This window comes from Electrona antarctica (genome assembly GCF_951216825.1).
Source record: "Electrona antarctica genome assembly, chromosome: 4".
Classification (NCBI taxonomy): Eukaryota; Metazoa; Chordata; class Actinopteri; order Myctophiformes; family Myctophidae; genus Electrona; species Electrona antarctica.
The window spans coordinates 3,566,884-3,573,678 of record NC_136809.1 but is presented as its reverse complement, the minus strand read 5'-3'; the positions used below and the strand labels follow the sequence as shown (position 1 = coordinate 3,573,678).

Sequence of the window (6,795 nt, the reverse complement as noted above, 5' to 3'; positions counted from 1 at the left end):
GGTATAATGTAAAACACTGCCTTCAGGACAGGAACCCGTGTTGGTACGGTTACTACGGTATAATGTAAAACACTGCCTTCAGGACAGGAACCCATGTTGGTACGGTTACAACGGTATAATGTAAAACACTGCCTTCAGGACAGGAACCCATGTTGGTACGGTTACTACGGTATAAAAACACTGACTTCAGGACAGGAACCCATGTTGGTACGGTTACTACGGTATAATGTAAAACACTGCCTTCAGGACAGGAACCCATGTTGGTACGGTTACTACGGTATAATGTAAAACACTGCCTTCAGGACAGGAACCCATGTTGGCACGGTTACTACGGTATAATGTAAAACACTGCCTTCAGGACAGGAACCCATGTTGGTACGGTTACTACGGTATAATGTAAAACACTGCCTTCAGGACAGGAACCCATGTTGGTACGGTTACTACGGTATAAAAACACTGCCTTCAGGACAGGAACCCGTGTTGGCACGGTTACTACGGTATAATGTAAAACACTGCCTTCAGGACAGGAACCCATGTTGGTACGGTTACTACGGTATAATGTAAAACACTGCCTTCAGGACAGGAACCCATGTTGGCACGGTTACTACGGTATAATGTAAAACACTGCCTTCAGGACAGGAACCCATGTTGGTACGGTTACAACGGTATAATGTAAAACACTGCCTTCAGGACAGGAACCCATGTTGGCACGGTTACTACGGTATAATGTAAAACACTGCCTTCAGGACAGGAACCCATGTTGGCACGGTTACTACGGTATAATGTAAAACACTGCCTTCAGGACAGGAACCCGTGTTGGCACGGTTACTACGGTATAATGTAAAACACTGCCTTCAGGACAGGAACCCATGTTGGCACGGTTACTACGGTATAATATGTAGGCTACAGTATATTATAAGTACATTTACTCAAGTACTGCACTTAAGTACAACTTTGAGTAGGGATTGTCCCGATCATGTTTTTTTTTGCTCCCGATCCCGATCATTTGATTTTGAGACATGCCGATACAGATTTTTCCGGATCCGATCTTTATATTTTTTATACAACACTTATGCCATGTGAGAAATGTATGTCACTCTAGTCTAGTCTGTTGCATTTCAATTATTCAAAAGGCAAACATTTTATAGTTTATTAGAACTATATGTAGCATATACTTAGTGATATAAGAATACGTTTGGTCCAGTACTGCTGTCAGAAGTAGGCGTATGGTGGAAGGAGTTTGCATCGAAAACATAAAGAACCCAAGAAACTGAAAATTATGCTTATATTATTATTGAAGAAAACAAAGTAAAATAAACAACAATCAATCCAGATAAATAATGATCAAAACAGCTGATCTAAGCATGCAAATCAAACAATCATTTACAAATCAAATAATCCTTTAACAATCAAACTGCCATCAAATGAAAATAACCAAACTCAAACAAAACAGTTCAAACAATAAACTCACCAATTCAGTTCAAGTTCTACAGCTCATCAGTTCAGTTCACCAGTGTGTAGTTTGGAGGTCTAAAACCAATCATCAGTATCAGTGTTAATATAACGTTTTGTAATGAAGAGCAAAAATGTTTGTAGAAGGAGGGCTACAGACCTGCCACAGCCAGTGATGTGCACCTCACTGACTGAGACTAAAGTGCTGTGCTTTATACTAGGGTGTGGTGATGATTGCTGATTCCAAACTGGTGTGACTGAGTGAGTGAGTGACTGATCGGTGTGATGAGCTGCGAACTGATGTAGATGGTACCGTATCCATACAAATACAGACATACGGAAGAAAGGGCCTTTCTGTGTGGAGTTTGCATGTTCTCCCCGTGTCCCCCTAGGGTAGGTACCCTCACATGTTCTCCCCGTGTCCCCTAGGGTAGATACGCTCACAAAAAAACATGCAGTAATCCTGGTCTCTAAAACTACCTCCCGCTAGCCAGCCGGGGCGCCTGATGGAGGGGAAAGGAACTGGTCGGAACAAGGTTTTCCTTCCACACGCTACGTCCGGCCAGGGACATTCCCCCCTGTCGGTGAAAAGAAGCAGCTTGGACTCCTCATGCATATAAGGAAGCATGAGGTCAGTCCGCTGGTCCCCCCCCCCCCCCAGGTTGGCAGAGGAAGTGTAGTGCCCAGGATTACATTAGATAATTGGCACTGGGTGAAAAAAAATGGTTGCAAAATCGTGGGATAAAAATTATATATATAAAAAGAAAATACAGACATACAATATATAAACCTACGTTTATTATTTCAGATAATATAGGCAGTAAAGGTCTGCATCCGTGTCCGTCCTCTCATTGAAAGGGAAGAGGTGACGGCTAAAGAAGGCACCAAGCCGGTGCTGTATTGGAAGACTGAAGAGAAATCCACACAGCACTGCATTGATGGGAATGCGACCAAGAGTTTGATTTTGATGGTGTGTTTGGGGCTAACGAATTGACGGACGGTACGATACCCCTGGCCATGGAAGATGTTGACGGACGATCTGGAGGTGTCATAAGGAGGAGTTCCTTCTCATGTTATCTTAGATCTATAATGAAATGGTAGCTGATTTGCTGGTCGATAACCGTTTGAATCTCTGCCATTTGCTTTTCAGTTCAGTTTTATTTTGGTTATAAAAAAACAAAAACATTACATGTATTCATTTCATCGTGTTTTTTTTTGTAGAGACCAAAAGGGTTTAGGCTGAAGCCAATGGCTTATTGTGCCTCTCCAAAGGGGGGAGGGGGGGGGGAGACGACGACATAAAACTAACATTACATTATCATAATAATTGTGTACCAATATGATTAAGATATGATTAATAGATATACTAGGTTATAATAATGTTCTATACTTATCTATTATTTTAGATTTATACATTCTTTTAAATCTATGAATTGAGCTACACTTTTTCAGTTAATTGTCTAAGCCGTTCCACACCTCTAACGCTTATACATCTCGCTTTTGTTGGTTCTTGCCTTAGTACACCTGCTTTGTGAGGGCTTTCAGTGTAGCACTTATTCCTTTCTCCTCCTCCATCCATCTTCAACCGCTTATCCGTAGCCGGGTCGCGGGGGCAACAGCTCCACCAGAGTGCTCCAGACTTCCCTCTCCAGAGCAACATTAGTGACTTCCTCCTGGGGGATTCCGAGACGTTCCAAGGCCAGTGATGAGCCGATGCATTTCCTCCAACTGCGCCTTGGTCTGCCCCGGGGTCTCCTCCCAGTGGGACGTGCGTAGAGGACCTCCCTAGGGAGGCGCCCGAGAGGCATCCTAACCAGATGCCCGAACCACCTCAGCTGACTCCTTTCCAGGCGAAATCGCAGCGGTTCTACTTCGAGTCTCTCCCACGTGACTGAACTTCTCACCCTATCTCTAAGGGAGATGCCAGCCACCTTCTCCTCCTCATCACAGTCATCCTTATCACTATGGGCAACCTGCCAGTTAGATGCCACTTTCTGTTGCCCAGTACCCAGATGCCGTTTCATGCGCATAGATTTTGCTGCTTCGCAATCCTCTTCTGTGCGCAAAAGCAAGAGTAGCTCAGCAAAGGATGGGGGGGGATTTGCTTTATGTTTCAGTTGAAGCTCTGAAAGGAGAATTATCCCAGCATCCTCTACAGAATTGGGTCAGAACGGTGTTTATCTACTTCTGTGACAGGAATGCCACCTCACTTGACAGTGAGATTCAACGCTACATGAAGGCGTTGCAGGTAAGCAGATGGTTTCTCCGCAGCATCTTGAAAACAGTATCCATGAATTGGCATACAGTTCGTCGCCATCTTGGACTGTGCCAAAAGCAGAATCAAGCAGTTGCAGATAAACAACAGGCAAAGTGTCTGGACTCAAGTGCTTCACCATATCTGCAGCTGGAGGAAGAAGGCTTTCAAGGATCTTTCTGGATCTCGGAAGATCAGACAGCAGGATCTTTCATGAGTAAATCAACGCTGAAGCGCCAAGCATCATAGTCAACTTCATGAGAGGGTCTTGGTACCTTGTCAGAAAAGACTGTCATTGAGAGGAAACATTGTGAGCATTTTCCTCACTCTTGACTATATGCTCCACAACATACCACTGGATTTAAAATCAGGAGCTATGGAAGGACTTGGTTGAGCTGTACCCATTGAAGTGGGTTTGTAAAGTGTTTGGGGTGAAGTTCTCAGCTGCTCTGCTGGTTCCTCAGGTGACTTGAGACTAGCAATGGATTCACCAATTTGAGACATCATGTCCTTGAGAACTTTCCACTTGCTTGAGACAAAGTTTTTAAATCATCCAAATAGGATTGGGTCTTTGTACCCTTGTGTACAAATCAGACAGGTTTTGGATAATGAACGTATTGTCTTTGTCATGCGTAACATATGAATGTGGCAATAGCTGCTCTAGAGATAGCATAGCAGATCCTGAGGCATATTCAACAACCACATAGTGGTTAAATTGTGATTGAGTGTCCTTGATTATTTCAGTCCTGTAATGGAACCATATTGCTTGAGAAAATCCACAACCTCCTCATAATCCTCTGTCTCCACCACTCCATTTACCAACACTCCATTTGGAATTTTGATACTTTCAAATACCTCCATCTTTAACTTGAGTAAACCTTATGCAAATCAAAAACATTCTCCTGGCTGGCTCGCCACAATTATGTAGCATATACTTAGTGATATAAGAATATGTTTGGACCAGTACTGCTGTCAGAAGTAGGCGTATGGTGGAAGGAGTTGGCATCGAAAACATAAAGAACCCAAGACTGAAAATTATGCATATGCTATTATTATTGAAGAAAACGAAAGTAAAACAAACAACAACAATCAATTCAGATATAAAACAAAGTAAATTCAACCCAAAAGTCAAGGTCTGAGTCAAATGTTCACTATCCTCTTAGAGGATCAGAGTCATTTCAAGTCAGAGGGGTAATGTGAGGCAGTGTATGGAGTAGTTATGTGGGGGAATTGTGTGTTTGAGTGAATCAGAGGTCCTACCGTCCAGGTAGGACAGAGAACAGGGGTCGTCTCTTATCTGGGACTCAGCTCGCCATTGTGTTCATCATCATTCATGGAGTTTCATGGTATAAAAGGGAAAACCTGGCATGAGAACACAAAAAGGCCAACTTAAATATCGAATATAAAAATAATCAAAACAGCTGATCTACAAGCATGCAAATCAAATAATCCTTTTCAAACAATCAAACTGCCATCAAATGAAAATAACCCAAATCAAACAAAACATTTCAAACAATAAACTCACCAATTCAGTTCAAGTTCTACAGCTCATCAGTTCAGTTCTTCTACAGCTCATCAGTTCAGTTCTTCTACAGCTCATCCAGCTCATCAGTTCAGTTCTTCTACAGCTCATCCAGCTCATCAGTTCAGTTCTTCTACAGCTCATCCAGCTCAGTTCTTCTACAGCTCATCCAGCTCATCAGTTCAGTTCACCAATGTAGTTTGGAGGTCTAAAACCGATTGTAAAGTTCTACTAGTTCCACTCCAAGGGACATCAAGGAAACAACTTGGTTTTCCAACTCAATTCAACTTTATCATCATTCATTTGTTGGTCTTTAGTCGGTTAGGTTGAAAACCTTTGAAAACAAAGAAACAAAGAACAACAACGCCAAACAATCAAGTTATAATCTTTTCAAAACAATAGGTTCTCCTTTTAACCACTCTTGATTTTAAACATTAAATAAATAATCAAATGGCTTTTAAACAATTAGTGTTTTAACAAGTGTTTTAAAAATAAATACCTACATTTTAAACACTAATTTATTAAGGTCAACACTTGTTTAAGTTAAGTAACAATTTTAGAATAAAGAAAGAAAAATAGCTGATGTTCAAGCTTGTAGATCAGCTCTTTTTCAACTAGCGTTTTAAACTTTTAACATAGTAAATCAATGTCCACATTTAGAAGGCTTTTACATTCTTAAAGTAAATAATTTTATAACTTTGTATTGTTCTTTTGTAAAGTATACTTTTAGACTTTCAAATACAAATGAAAACTTCCAACACAAAATTAAAGCAATTCTGCAATGTGACTTCCTTCCCAATCCAAACTAGCAGTAGGCCTATACTAAACACATTAGATCAGATTTTAACACATAAGCAGTATTGCAAACATAATGACTGGAAACAAACATCACCGACCATTGGCCTCCTTGGACTTGGAACCCATGAGTAGGACTTGCTTCTTGTCTCTGGTCATTTGTTTGTGAGAATGGTGCTCCCTCCAGCCTTTTCAGGTGTTCCAGCTCAGGCAAACGAGCAGCCATCTTGCTGGTGCACTCTGGGAGATGTAGTATCAGTGTTAACAAAGTTTTGTAATGAAGAGTAAAGATGTTTGTAGAAGGAGGGATACAGACCTGTCACAGCCAGTGATGTGCACCTCACTGACTGAGACAAAAGTGCTGTGCTTTATACTAGGGTGTGGTGATGATTGCTGATTCCAAACTGGTGTGACTGAGTGAGTGAGTGAGGAGTGATCGGTGTGATGAGCTGCGAACTGATGTAGATGGTACCGTGACCATACAAATACAGACATAAACCTGGGTTAGGCTACATATAGAAGGACTGTCATTGTGTTTTTTTTTTCTTTTCATGTCATATGAAAGCAGGGAATCATTTGTACCCTCTCAAGAGTTAAATTAGCATTGATTTTACAATATAAATGGGGGTCCGTAGCCTAATGCATGTCAAACTGGGGGTCCTTGAAATTAAACGGGTTGAAAATCACTGCTAGAGCCATACAAATCTTCTCTTATGGGGGTCCCTGGCATATATTTTTCAAATGGGGGTCCGCGGGCCGATTAGTGTCAATT

General features: G+C 41.5%; 1 long non-coding RNA gene across 1 annotated transcript; it reads right to left on the bottom strand.

Annotated features, from left to right (window-relative positions):
• Window positions 1–4,703: 4,703 nt before the first annotated feature.
• LOC306921822 lies at window positions 4,704–6,346 on the bottom strand. The gene is made up of 3 exons (XR_013789841.1): window positions 6,125–6,346; window positions 5,232–5,562; window positions 4,704–5,068 (listed from the first exon to the last, which is right to left on the bottom strand). It is a non-coding gene; the product is annotated as an uncharacterized lncRNA (long non-coding RNA).
• Window positions 6,347–6,795: the final 449 nt, after the last annotated feature.